This window comes from Petaurus breviceps, unplaced genomic scaffold, assembly GCF_028583685.1.
Source record: "Petaurus breviceps papuanus isolate PSGF00001 unplaced genomic scaffold, PetGlider_PUasm1.0 80, whole genome shotgun sequence".
Classification (NCBI taxonomy): Eukaryota; Metazoa; Chordata; class Mammalia; order Diprotodontia; family Petauridae; genus Petaurus; species Petaurus breviceps.
In genome coordinates, this window is record NW_027186540.1 from 20,192,201 (window position 1) to 20,206,892 (window position 14,692).

The following is a 14,692-nucleotide window of genomic DNA, read 5'->3' on the forward strand; positions in this document are numbered from 1 at the left end:
AGATTTAAATTTAGGTCTTCCTGTCTCCAGGCCCAGTACTCTTTTCACTGTACCACCAGCTGCTGACAGAACTGAACTCAAAATTAGGGGTCCCATTCAACTCTAAAACTAAGATCCTATGATCCATGCCTTTGCAGAGGCCACATTTACTTGTGTGTGTATATGCTGAAGTCTTGGGTTATTTGTAGTATATTGCCTCCTAAACCCCCATAGATTATAAATTTGTTGAGAGGAAGAATTACTTCATTTTTGTCTTTGCATCTCTAGCACCTAGCAGTATTTTTAGGTATTTAAAAATGCTTGATATAGAACACCGGCCCTGGAGTCAGGAGGACCTGAGTTCAAATCTGACCTTGGACACTTAACACAAAAAGTAGCCATGTGACCTTAGGCAAGTCACTTAATCCCCAAAAAAGCAAAAAAAAAAAAGTCGTAAAAATGCTTGTTGAATAAATCTAAACAACCCTGCAAAGTAATACAAGCTTTAGATGAACAAGCTCAAGCTACATGATCAGATCATAGTAAAAAAAGATGCTAAGATAAAAAAGAACTAAATGTTAGAGGCAGGATTCAAAACCAGATCTGACCTGACTTGATGACATGCTGCTTCTCTAAACAAGAAATTACCAAATACCTATGAGGCACCTAATATCTATAGACTGAATACAAAGTCTATAGACAGAGAATGGCAGGCTAAAAAGAATGCCAGATAGCTAATTCAGAAGATCCAGATAATAGTCCTAACATTAACCCAAATGTATGACCCTAGACAAAGTCAGAACCTCATTACGGCTGAATTTCTTCACCTGTAATAAGGAAAATTGACTAGTACCCTTTCAGATCTAAAATTCTGCAAATGAGATGCTTGCAGTCTAAATTACAATAGATTATTAATTCTACCTCACTTAGAAGTAAACTGAACACTCTTTATTCCCAATAATTCCTTTCTTATACAAGTTTCTTTGACAATCTGCTAGTCCTCTGGCATAGTTATACAGCATAACTGATGGATTTTCCCAAGCTTTAGTCCTAGATCTATATTAACCAGTTAATCTTAGTCTTCTGAAGTCCTCACAACTCTATGAGAAAGCTGCTATTATTAACCCCCATTTTACAGTTAAGCAACTGAGGTAAAACACAGATTGAATGACTTGCCCAGGGTCACACAGCTAAAAAGTGGTCTGAGGGTGGATTTGAACAGAGGTATTCCTAACTCTGTATTTATCAAGAATGCATATGACATCTTTTTCTGTCCTTTCCTTTCCACCCTCAAACAACCAGCACAATCCCTCTATATTAATGTGAATTTAAGTCAGTATTGCATCTCCAATAGTTATTTTAATTTCAATTTCAAGCCTTATATATAATTCAAGAGAATTCTATACCATTTAAGGGAATTTAGAAAGTTGGTAAGAGACATTTTAAAGCAAGTTTAAATGTCTTAAATGAGTCCATAAATCATGCCACTAATCAACTAAAATGCTTATTAAGTATCTATACAAGTATTATGGAAAAGATTTTACTGGTTTAGAAGGAGTAAGGAAGGAAATAATTATTTATTAAGCATCTACTAAGTACTAGGCAGTTTTCTAAGCACTTTATAAATATTACCACAACAACCCAGGGTGGTAGGTGCTAATATTATTCTCATTTTACAGAAGCTAAGTGATTTACCAGTCACATAGTATCTGGGCCTTAATTTGCACTAACGTCAAGCCCAGCACTCTATCCCTTGCCAGCACCCATTATGGCATGTAAGTCAAATCCCCACTACCATATCTACTACCACTTCCCCTCAAACCCCAATAAAGAAGAGAGCCCAAGAAGACATGGGTTCAGGGAACAATAGTGTCCCACAAATCACTGGCCCTTTTTCCAGCCCTAGACTCAAAGCCATTAGTGAGAAAACAGTCACCACAATGAAGGGGTCCAGCTACCAACACTAATTACTGATCAATAGCCATTGACAGGCAAGTAAGACAGGTACCTTCATAAGCAGCAGCAACCCCACCAGCCCTACTTTCAACTTAGCCCTTAAAGCAATTATCTCAGGAATAAACCCCTGGGCGGGGGTATACAGCCTACCAACTGCTGCTGTGGCAGCTACAGTCACATTTACTGATAATTTAGGATAGAAAGTCTCATCATTAAAGTCCATGGCACTGTCAAATGGCTCAACATCAAAAACCAGTTCAATTTTATCAATGAAAATGACACTAAAGAAGATACAATACCATATGCTTTGCTGCTGTGCCCTAAGGATAATGTGACCTAGCCATCTGATTCTAGGCTGAAACCTATATATGTTGTCTTCCCATTAGAATGTGGCTGCCTTCAGAGCAGGGAGCTTACACAGTTTCTTTATACATAATAGAGTTAACAAATACTTTTTCATTCATTAAGTCATTCATTAACCCTTGAATAGATAACAGAAATAATGCAAAGAGAGAAATGATAACATATAATAACTGATCCGATATGGGGGTTAAGGAAAAGAGAAGAGTCAAAAATAACTTAAAGATTATAACCCTGACTGACCAGAAGGATGGAGGTGCCTTCACCAAAAATGAAAAGTTGAGGGTAAATGTTGAGTTTGAGATGCTTACAGGACATTCCAGTGGATATACCCAATAAACTCTTGAAAATATAACTGATCAAGATCTAGAAGAGGAACAGTGATCACAAAAAGCCATCATGACTTCATCCAGAACAGGTAATACCAGACTAACCTCAATTATTTTTTTTCCTAAGGTACCCAAACTGGCAGGTCAGGGAATGCTATTGATACAGTTTACCCACGATTTAACCAAGTGTTTGACATAGTCTTTCATGCCATTCTTGTAGGAAAAATAGAACTACATGGGCATCAGTACAATTAGATAGGACAACTAAATGACACAGTAAATAGAGTATAGGGTCCAGAGTTAGGAAGAACAGAGTTCAGATCCAGTCTATGACACTTATTAGCTGTGTGACCCTGAGCAAACCACTTAACCTCTGTTTGCTTCAGTTCCCTCATCTGTAAAATGGGGGTGATATTAGCACTTATTTCCCAGGGTTGTTAAGATAAAATGAGATCTTAGCAAAGTTTATAGTAGGCACAGCTAGATGGCACATATTAAGTGCCATCTAAATGTTTTCAATGATGAGAAAGAGGGGGAGGATGGACGAATTGGTTGAATGGTCAGAATCAAATAAAAGCAGTCACTCATGGTCCAATGTCAACTCAGAAGGAAGTATCTAGTGTAATATCCCCTGGGATATGTACCTGGGTTGTTTTAATATTTTTATTAATGATATGCACAAAGGCATGGAGGATATGTTTAACAAATTTACATATGACACAAACCTAGAAAGTAAGTCTACTTTTATTGGAGTAGACTCATCAGTAAATGATAAATGTAAAAAAGAAAATGTGACTCTATCCCCCACAGATAAGAACCAAAATTTCTCTGTTACTACTTTCCTATGTTATCTTTAATTAGGCCATTTAATTCTTTATGCAGCTTTCTGTATTAACATGGGTTTAACTAAGTTTCACAAATTTATTCTGCAAATAGCCACAAAATTTAGGTTCCCCCAAATTCAGAGCAGGACTAATTATTCAGATTTTAAGCAAAGATAAACAAAAGGAGGGGAGACAGCAGGGGAGATACAACATACTGTCTTAAAGAGTATTGGCTTCCAGTCTTTGGTTGAAATTCACATCAGGATCAACAGAATGGTCTGGAAGGAACCTTTGAAATATCCCCTAGGTCTAAGGTATTTTTCCATTCATACAGAGGAGACAGCAAATACTTGCCAAGCCCTATCCCTGTCATTCTCCTTTCCCTTAAATTCATACAGCTTCCAATAGGAGAGACAAAATGGGGTGTGGCAGAAAAACTAAGAAAGGGGTCTGAGAATCCCTTTTGTTCTATGAAGTCTGGATTCAGTCAAAGGGCCGCACTTGAGGACCTACAGGGCCACATGTGGCCTTGAAGTCCCAGGCTCCCGACCCCTGGAATAATAGGTTTGTAGCCACTAAGACCTAGGTTTCAAGTCCTGGATCAGCTTCTTGCTACCTGTCTGACCTTCAGCAAATCATATAACCTCTCTAGTAACAGATGAGTTTCCTCATCTGTAAAATGAGGAGGTTAGACTAGAGCAGTCATGTCAAACCTAAATAGAAATAAATGGGAGTCACTAAATCATGGGCAAAGATCCCTGCAGGCCCCATACTGACTTAGCTTTCAAGTATATTATCTATAATATTGCATTTTTGTATATATTGCATTTTTGTTTATTTTGCTAAATATTTTGCGATAACATTTCAATCTGGTTCAGGTCACATTGGGGAGTGTTGAGGGCCACAAGCAGCCACCAGCCATGTTTTTGACCCCTTTGAGCTAGATGATCTCATCATTTCAAGTCTAAATCTGTAATTTCAAACTACATTGGCAAACCAAGAATCCCAATATTGCCCATTCAAAGTAACAATGTCAAGTGTAATGGACATCTTTTTAGGTTGTTGTTTTTTTTTAACAGTAAAACTAAGCACTAAATGTATTTCTCCAAGTTTCAGCTTGAGGTTATAGGAAAATATTTAGGCAAAGACATTACAGCAATCTGCCTCCCAAGATTTGTCAAGCCCTGGTCATAGTTTGACAGTTCCTGGTAAGGTCTTTCCCTTAAGATCTAGTTTATAATCAACTAACTTCCCTGTACATTTGGGGATTGGGGAATCTCCATTAAAAAAAAAAAGTGATGGTTTCTTTTATTTAGCCTATTAGTGTTTTCCCCCAAGTTTTCTTTTTCACTCATAGCATATTTTCTCCTATACTCAGCCTCCAAGCATTCTGTAATTCACTTTTTTAACAATATTTTTTCATATGTTCAATTCCATTTCTAAAACTTAACTGCATGACAAAATTTTGGTTTTCTTTCTCTTCTCCTGACACAATGTTAAACTTAATCATACTGTCATCATTACCAGATAGTGACTCAATCATAGATTTCCTGTGCCACTTCCTGTTTGCTATCCAGAGCCAAGTCTGATATATTTTTGCTGCTTATGGGTTCTAAAATTACCTATTCTAGGAAATAATAATTGGTCTAATTCAAAAAGCTGATACCCATATCTTGTCTCATTTTTCTAAAGGGTCAATAACCATACAATGTAACATCATCTGATTTTTTTCAGCTTTTCTAATAGCAGTACCAATTCACTAATGATTCTGATTAGGTAGTCACTGCATTTTTGAATTCTTGATTGTGTGTATCTGAGATTCACTGTGCCAAACCATTCTTTCCCAAAGCAATAACTCTGTTTTAATAAGGCATTAATATGATCTATTGCAAAAAAAACAAGTTTTCTCTATTTTGCCTTTTGCCTAGGGCACTGAAGCTGCTGAATACTACTGTTAATGCATAAAATATTACTGCTGCTAATGATTAAGATATTAGGAAGACTCCAAACTTCAGTTTTCACCAATTCAACTCATTCCAGATAAGTAGTCTACCCTTTTCATCTAATCTAAAGTATCTTTCCATCTAATTTCCCTTACCCCAACAGGACAAAGATGGGAAAGAGAAAAAGATAGATTCTGCCTCTCTATCCTCAGTTTTCTACAGCACAGAGGAAGGTAGGAAAACAAAGGAATAAGCATTTATTAAGGGCCTTGTTGTTATTCAATCATGTCCAACTCTTCGTGACCTCTTTTGGGGTTTACTTCGCAAAGATACCAGTTTGCCATTTCCTTCTCCATCTCATTTTATAGATGAGGAAACTGAGGCAAACAAGGTTAAGTGACTTGCCCAGGGTCACACAGCTAATAAGTGTCTGAGATCAGATTTGAACTTAAGTCTGACTCCAGGGTCAGCATTTTATTCACTGTGTCATGAACTTACCTCCATTATACCAATGAGGAGAGCACAGATCCTCCAATTTGCAGAAGTGAACTATTGGTATGGAATTTATATATATTCAGTGGATATGTGTTAGTTTTATTGAATTATGTTTTTCTTCTCTTTTCTTTTTTAATGTTTGGTTATATGGAGGGATAATAGAAGGAAGGATATATTGGGAAATAAAGAAATAAAAACAAAAGATATCAATAAAATTTTTTTTACCCTTTTGGAGGACAATTGGGGTTAAGTAACTTGCCCAAGGTTACAGGGCTAGTTTTTTTGTGTGGGTATTAAGTGTCTGAGGCCAGAAAGAAACTTGGGTCCTCCTGACTCTGGGGCCGGCTCTTTACTCACTGTGCCACCTAGATGAAATTTTTAAAGGAAAAAAAATGACCTAAATATCCTTCTTTCAGACCTCTATAGAAATTTGTCTTTCTCGTGCGACTTGGAATTTTGTTTTGTAACTTTTGGTTCATAACTGTGATTTCATGCATTTCATCCACAAACTCCTTGAAACTTGAAGTTTTAGTGAGTTGCATGAAGGCACTAAGATAGCTGGGACCATACAGATACCATATGGGTAAAAGGCAAGACTTGAACTCTTGGTCTTTACACCAGTACAGGATTCCAGGCTCAGGAGGGCCTTGAGAAAGTAAACCCTGTGCCTACAGAGAGGGAAGCAAGTTGGGGAGAGATGTATATCTATACAGAGTGTTATACTTCCCCCTCCACTGATTATGTAGCACACTGGACCAGTAGCAGACAATATAGCCAGAGGAGGCACTGAAAACTGACAAATTTGAGCACAGATGGATACAGAAAAATAGCCATTTGAGATACCGTGTTTCCCCGATAATAAGACCTATCCTGAAAATAAGCCCTCCCCTTACTGTGTAAGATTCCTCTAAAATAAGCCCTCCCCCAAAAATAAGCCCTATTGAGATTGCTACTGTAGTGAAGGTGATCCCCTGCGCTACACGCTACATTACGGTACCCTCAGTATGCACCGTCCCCCCCCCCGGAAACGCACGCCGCGCTCTGAGCTGCATCCAATCAGAGCTGCAGCAGTGAGCGCGTCATCCTGTTCTTCCCCAGTGATTTGCTTATTGAATAAAGGTACATTTTTTTGTTCACATTTACCTGTTTATTAAAATTGCTGTCAATGTTCATTAAAATAAGCCCTCCCCTGAAAATAAGCCCTCTGGTGTTTTTCTGTCCAAAAAATTTAATAAGACAGTGTCTTATTATCGGGGAAACACGGTAGAAAGCAGCTTCAAGGATTGAGAAAGATCCACTTGTACCAAATAAGAATGCCAGCAATGGATTCAAGAAAGGGATTCCTGTAACAAAAAGCTCTGAGTTGTTTAACTGTCTTTGCCATGCTTGCTTAGGAAAAATTCTTTCTCAAAGCTAATTGTCTGGCTGATAATCGTCCACAAGCATCCAGATTCTCAAGACAGACTACAATCCACATTTATCTTGATGCTCAGGGCAGATTTTTTTTTCCCCCACCAAGCCAGAGGTGGAGAACCTACAGCCTCCAGGCCACATGTGGGCCTCTAGGTCAGTGACCGAGTCCAAGTTTTACCAAACAAATCCTTTTATTAAACTGTGAAGTATGGATTCAGTCAAAGGGCCAGACTTGAGGACCTAGAGGGCTACATGTGGCCCGGAGGCCATAGATTTCCCACTCCTGCTACACTATACAAGCTCTTTATGTTGCTTACCAGACTGTAAGCTTTAATTCAATAGTTCACCAAACATTCACTGAATGTCTACCATATGGAAGCCATTGCTATGCACTGAAGACACAAGGACAAAAAAACAAAATGGTCTCTCCCTTAAGGAGTTTACATTCTACCAAAGGGATATAAGATACATACAAATAAATATAACGATTAGTAGAGAGCAAAGGGAGGCAAGTAAGGGATCGAAGTTCCTGTAGGAATATATTTGAGGAAGGACGGACAATTTGATTGGAAAGTTAGAATCCAAGTTGAGTTATGAAGAAAGAAAGGATTGTGAGATGTGGAGATGAGGAAGAAGCCCATTCCAAGAACAGAGATTAGTTTATGTGAGTACCACTGTCTAGTGTATAACTCATCTTTCATCTCTTACAGAGAACAGCACCATATTCTACACATAGTTGACTTTAACAAATCTATGTATAGTAGAAATAACAATGAATTTGGGGATCAGAATATTGTATTTGGGCTCAAATCTCAGCTCTGCTATTTACTATACTCGTGTGACCTTGGACAATTCACTTAATTTTTTTTTTTTTTTTTTTTGCTTTTTAGAGGGCATTTGGGGTTGTGACTTGCCCAAGGTCACATGGCTAGGGTTTGTGTGTGTGTGTGTGTGTGTGTGTTAAGTGTCTGAGTCCGGATCCGAACCCAGGTCCTCCTGACTCCAGGGCTGATGTTCTATTCACTGCGCCATCTAGACACCCCAATTCACTTAATTTCTATGGCCTTGGTTTCCCTACCTTTAAAATAAGGAGCATCAGTGATTGTTCTTGAACAAGGTCCAGGAACTGTTAGAGTTTGAAAACTGTATCTCAATATAATTGGTTTTCTTTATAATCCTATGTATTTTATTTGTTCATCTGAAAATATTGAAGAGGGCCATAGTCCTCATCAAGCTGCCAAAACAGTCCACGACACAAAAATGGTTAGAAATTCCTATACTAGAAGATCTTTTAGATCTGGTCTTCCAGCTCTATATTTACATAAAGGATATTTTAAAATGGAAAGGAAGGGGGCTGGTCATGTGGTAAGAACAAAAGATAAGGTCTTGTATATTGGTGCAAGCCTATATAATATTTGCTACTGGGGAGGTACAGCTGGTGAACCACGTGAGGTTTAGAGTTCTGGACAGGCCTAAAAGTTGATAGTATGTTGGCCCTAAATCTGGAGTAGAGGGCTACCGAAGTGCCCAAGGGAGCAATAAATTCTCATTGGAAACTGAGCAGATGAAAACTTTGGAGAATCTCAGTAGATATACCGTGTTTCCCCGATAATAAGACCTATCCCGAAAATAAGCCCTCCCCTTACTGTGTAAGATTCCTCTAAAATAAGCCCTCCCCCGAAAATAAGCCCTATTGAGATTGCTACTGTAGTGAAGGTGATCCCCTGCGCTACACGCTACATTACGGTACCCTCTGTATGCACCGTCCGTTCCCCCCGAGTGAAACGCACGCCGCACTCCGAGCTGCATCCAATCAGAGCTGCAGCAGTGAGCGCGTCATCCTGTTCTTCCCCAGTGATTTGCTTGCTGGTGCCATTGAGAGCAGTGCCGCGGAGGAGAGCTGAGGCAGGACAACATAAAAACCCGGTATGTAAGCGGGAGTGAGGGAGCATGATGGAGGATAAAAAGGGCATGATGGAGGAAAAAAGAAGAACTCAGGGGGCATGATGGAGTGAAAAGAAGGACTGATGGTCATAATTTTATTATTCTGTCTGTTTTGACCCCCTGTTGAGTATAAGAAAGCAATTGTAGAGGAGTCACATGGCAAGAATCTTGCAGTTTTCTGTAAAGAAAAACTTTTGGATCTTCGAATGGTCAGAAAATGGAGAGCAGATTATAATAACCTCAATCAACAGGTGGATGAGGGAAAAGGGAAAAAGCGCAGGTCTGGATCAGGTCAGCAGCCCTTATATCCTGACTTGGAGATCCTCATTGGTGAATGGATTGCTGACAGGAGAGCAAAGGCCTTGGTTGTGTGCAGGGCTGATATTCAAGCATTTGCCCTTTCAATGGCACCAGAGTTTGAAATGGTCTCAGAAGGATTCAAAGCATCACAACACTGGTTGGACGGTTTCCTTCAACGGTATGAACTGCCCCTAAGAAGATCAACAACACTGTTTAAGCTGGAAGATGCTGAAGTTATTAAACGTGCACTTGCATTCAAGTCCTTTATTGATAGGATCGACATTTCCAAGTACCAAACCTGCAATATGATTGCTATGGATGAAACTGCAGTGTTTATGGGACAAGGATCTCAAACAACTATTCATCACAGGGGTGCAACGTCAATCTACATTCCCACCACTGGCTATGAAAGTGCATGGGTCACCTGTGTTTTGGCAATTCATTTGGATGGAAAGAAAGCCACACCTCTAATCATCAGTAAGGGCAAGAAAGATAAGATTGAACGTGTATCTGGCATTTACGTTCTTGAAACCGAAAAAGCCTGGTGTACACAAGCCATTATAAGAAAGTGGGTTGATTTAATGCTGCCACTTGTTATGTGAGGTAACCAAAGAGGTCTGATAGTCTGGGATTCAGCCAGCACTCACCGCGCTAAAGAAATGAAGAACTTCCTTGCAGAGAGAAGAATAGATCAAGTAATGATTCCTGCAGGAATATCTCCAGACCCTTGATATTGCAATAAACAAGCCATTCAAGGACCATTTGCACATGGAAGTCAATGACTACATTGAAAATAGAATGAAAAGAAATCAGCGTGGAAACTTTGTGAAGCCCTGTCTGCAAGAAGTCGTGACTTGGGTGAAGAAGTCATGGGATAAAATTACTGACAGCTGTGTCGCCAAGGCACTACGAGCAGGTTACCTGGACAAGACATATTCATTTAAAGAGAGCTATATTGCTGGACATGACAGATTGGGTCCACTTCTTCTGAAGGAAATGGAGGCACAAGACATCCAGGACGGAATTCAGGGTATGGACACTTATGACGATGTTGTTGAAGAAGATGACATGATCATTATTGAGTAAAGGTACATTTTTTTGTTCACATTTACCTGTTTATTAAAATTGCTGTCAATGTTCATTAAAATAAGCCCTCCCCTGAAAATAAGCCCTCTGGTGTTTTTCTGTCCAAAAAATTAATAAGACAGTGTCTTATTATCGGGGAAACACGGGTATTAGGTTCCACATGTGGCCTCTGTAGTTCCAGCCTGGGTAAAATAGGAAGACCAGACTCAAAAAAGAAAAGGAAAAAAATGAGAGAGGAGGAGAAAAAGGAAAAGAAACAATCCAATTACTATGTTTTTTTTCTTACCTTCAATAACTGAATAAAAAAGCACTTATAAAAAGCACTTTCAATGTGCCTACACTGTGTTAAGCATTAGCAACACAAAAACAAGGAAAACAGTCATTGCCCTCAAGTAGTTTATATTTTAATAGGGGAAAACACATAAAGGGGTTTGGAAATGGCCAGGAAGGAAGAAATGGCCTGGTTTTGGACAGGGAGATCAGAGATATTAAGAGAACCAAAGGAAGGTCTCCCAAACATTAGGCAAGCTATCTATGGAGGTATATGGAAGAACACAAGAATTGTAGAAGAGGTAAAGGCATGGAGGAATGACTGTCTGCTTTGGTACCAGGAATACTACACTGCTACACCTCTAAAAATTGCAATATCCATACACCAAGTTTCTTCAATACTTGGTCAGTAACAAACATATATAAATTGCTTTATCCTCTTTTCCAAAAATTTTAGTTCAAAAACTTCTGTCAGGGGGTGGGTGGGTAGGTGGCGCAGTGAGTAGAGCACTGGCCCTGGAGTCAGGAGGACCTGAGTTCAAATCCGGCCTCAGACATTTAACACAAAAACTAGCTGTGTGACCTTGGGCAAGTCACTTAACCCCAAATGTCCTCCAAAAACAAACAAACAAAAAAACTTCTGTCAGTTAAAAAAAATTACTTTTGAGCAAGTCACTTAACCCCAATTGCCCTCCAAAAAAAAAAAATAGAATCCATTGGTGGGTGTTGTCCTTTTGGGGCGGCTAGGTGGTGCAGTGAATAGACCACCAGCCCTGGAGTCGAGGGGACCCGAGTTCAAATATGAATTCAGATGCTTGACACATGTACTAGCCGTGTGACTTTGAACAAGTCACTTAACCCCAACTGCCCTCCAAAAAGCATAAATAAACCAACAAACAAATAAATAAATACATGGCATCCCTAAAATCTAAACTACAAAATGTGGTTCCAAAGTTACTAAAAGCATACCGTTAAATACACTTCTAATGCTAGGTCCAACTGGAAAAGAATAGCAATATTAGAAATTTGAAGGTCACAAATATTATGAGTTAAGGTGGGGTGGAGGCATGAACAAACTGTGATAACTATAGGTTATAAAAACTTAAAACAGATCTTAGGGATTAGACCTATGATTTCACTGAAACAGTGAACTCACAGATTTTACTCCCTCAACCAAAAAGTTTCACTCTCTACAATTTACCTCTTAGAGAGGCACCCAGAGATTAGATGACCTGCCCAGGGTCACACAGCCAGTATTTGTCCAGAAAAGGAATTCAGGTCTTTCTGGCTCCCCTACTATATCTCTCCAAAGGTTAAATATATTAAATAATTTTTCCACGATTTGAAAGAATTCTGAAATGGACTCATTTCTTCACAACCCATGTTATCTCAACAGTACATAAACGGTGTTGCAGAAGTCAGCATAATTTTAAGCCTTAATAGCTTTAAAAGCTATTAAAAGTAAGTAACTACATTATACAAGGTGTTCCAAAAGTCTTAGTGCTGTTTTAAACTTTAATATTTTTTTAAGCTAGTTTCTGAAGCTTAAAAAAGCTGCATTAAGAGATTTGGAACATCCTATACAATACCATTTGCTTTAGCCAGGTGAATGGAAGGAGGGAAGGCCGAAGGAGGGAGGGAGAGAGAGGGAGGGAGGGAGAGAGAGAGAGGGAGGGAGAGAGGGGAAGGGAAGGGAAAGAAGGGGGAGGGAGAGAGGAGGAAGGAAGGAAGGAAGGAAGGAAGGAAGGAAGGAAGGAAGGAAGGAAGGAAGGAAGGAAGGAAAGAAAAAGGAGGTAGATGAGTGATTAAAGTATGAACCAAAAAGTTATCTTAATAGGATGTTAAAGGGAGAAAGCCTGGGTCTGCAAGGTAAGTCCACAGCAATCCTGGGAGGCTGTCAACATTAGGAAGAAAAGAGAAAAAAAAAAAAAAGGGAAAGGTCGAAGTAGACAGAGAAATCCCAGGGGCACTGTCTCGACTGGAAATAAAAGATCCCTGTGCCAGACCTTACCACCCGCGCCTCCTGGGTGAGTGCTGGCATGAGAAAACCAAACTGTTGCCTCCTTCGCCCGGGCATCTCGGAGGAAGAGGGGTGGGCTGGGCTGCTTTACACTAAGTTATGCCTATCCAACAGCGACCCCCCTCTTTTCCTCCGCAGAACGAGTGGGTTGGACTAAATGACCTCCAAGGTCCCTTGCAGCTAGCTAGTTCTCTCTCTGTATGTGGGTTCCTGGGTCTGGCAGTCCCCATCACACAGACACAGACGCATCAGATACATACAAATACAAACACACACACACACACACACACACACACGCCTGCCCCTCCCACCCCACCCCTCATCCAGTCCTCCGGCTGCCAAGCAGGGCCCCCCACCCCCACCCCCAGAAAGCCCCTTCCATCCTCTCGCTCTGTCTTCCGCTAGCAACGCCCCCCTCCCGTTTTCTCCTCAGTGTCCCCCCCCCCCTCCTAAAGCAGTCCCGGAGAAGCTGGGAAAGACTCGAGGGGCGACGGCCCCAAGACTTATTCCAGCCAACCGTCAAGACGGGGGCGGCTGGGCGGCGAGAAATAGTGAGGGACGGAGAGGAGGGGGGAGCGGGAGTAAAGAGCCCCGGCTGTCACCGGTCTGCAAACCCCGGGAGCTGGGAGTCACAGAGCGGGGTGCGGGTCCCCGGATGCGCGGTGCATTCTCCCTCCCCCCGCCCCAGCATCCCCAGACCCTAGCTTCTCTCCCATGCCTTCCCACCGTGGGCTGGCTCGCCCGCCCCTTTGGCCTCGCTTCGCAGCATCCCCAAGATTCTGTTAGCCCCGAACGAGCTCCGCACCACCCGCAGCTGAAGCAGCTCTTACCGTGGCCGCCGGCGCCGCTCGCTGGCGGGCCGGGGGTGGGGGAGAAGCGCAGGAGACACCCGAGAAGCGGGGAAACGCTGCCGCTGCCACTGCCGCTGGGTGCCAGACTGACCACAACGAGGCAGCAGCTCCCGCGCTAGCCGCCCGAGAAGTCGAGTCGCTTAGCCTCGCCTCGCTTCGCCCCGCCCCCTTCCCCGAGGGCCTCCCTCTCTGTCTCTCTCTCTCTCCCTTCTCTCCCTCCCTCTGCCTCTCTCCCTCCTTCTCTCTGTCTCGCTCTACAGCAATAGCCTCCCAAACCCTGAAAAGGGGGAGGGAGGGAGGAAAGGAGAGGAGGAGCCGAGGACACCGTGGATGGGAGGAGCTGAAATAGGGTTCACTTTAATTGGCACCTGCCTTCTACAATGGAGGAGAAGAGAAGCGGAGCTAGCTTTTCCCAAGTTCTCTTGAATTGGTTTTTCTTCTAGCCAATAGCAGCAGAGGAAGGAGAGCCCAGGAGACTTAATAAGATTTAATTGATGCCTGTATTATCGAACCAGAGTAAAAGGAAGGTTCCGTTGTGTTGGATTGACATTCTAATTGGCCAATCATCTCCGGAAGGGAGGCGTGGTAAAGAGTTTGCTTGGCTTTCCCTCTACCTATTAGCGTAGCCAGAGAGCCTCTAAGACTCCGCCCCGGATGTTGGGGGAGCTGAAGCAGAAGCTTGAGAGAAGGTCTCTAATTAAGCTGCTGCTCTAGGATCCGGAACTGAATGGTGCAGCCTGCTTTTTTTTTCCCCTCCTTTAATGTGACCAATTCTGGATTTAATGGGGGAAAACGTGCGTGAAGTTCCCGGGGATATAACCTGACGAATCCCCCATCTTCATTTCCCCTTTGCCTTACGGTTGGCTGCTGTACCCAGGTGAGTCCGGGGCTAGGACGGACGCGCTGAACACCCGGGCAGGAA

General features: G+C 41.6%; 2 protein-coding genes across 4 annotated transcripts in view; one reads left to right on the top strand and one right to left on the bottom strand.

Moving 5' to 3' along the window:
* The window catches only part of LOC138176034 (protein PHTF2), a 183,952-nt gene extending 169,781 nt beyond the window's left edge, over window positions 1-14,171 (bottom strand). The window contains exon 1 of one of the 3 annotated variants that reach the window (XM_069106769.1): window positions 13,750-14,171. The gene's annotated coding sequence lies outside the window, so the exon portion shown is untranslated. The remainder of the gene's footprint in view (window positions 1-13,749) is intronic. The other 2 variants (XM_069106766.1, XM_069106770.1) reach the window with 2 other exon arrangements.
* A 221-nt stretch (window positions 14,172-14,392) lies between these two features.
* Window positions 14,393-14,692, top strand: part of LOC138176036 (transmembrane protein 60) — a 13,271-nt gene continuing 12,971 nt past the window's right edge. Inside the window, exon 1 of the mRNA XM_069106774.1 lies at window positions 14,393-14,647. The gene's annotated coding sequence lies outside the window, so the exon portion shown is untranslated. The remainder of the gene's footprint in view (window positions 14,648-14,692) is intronic.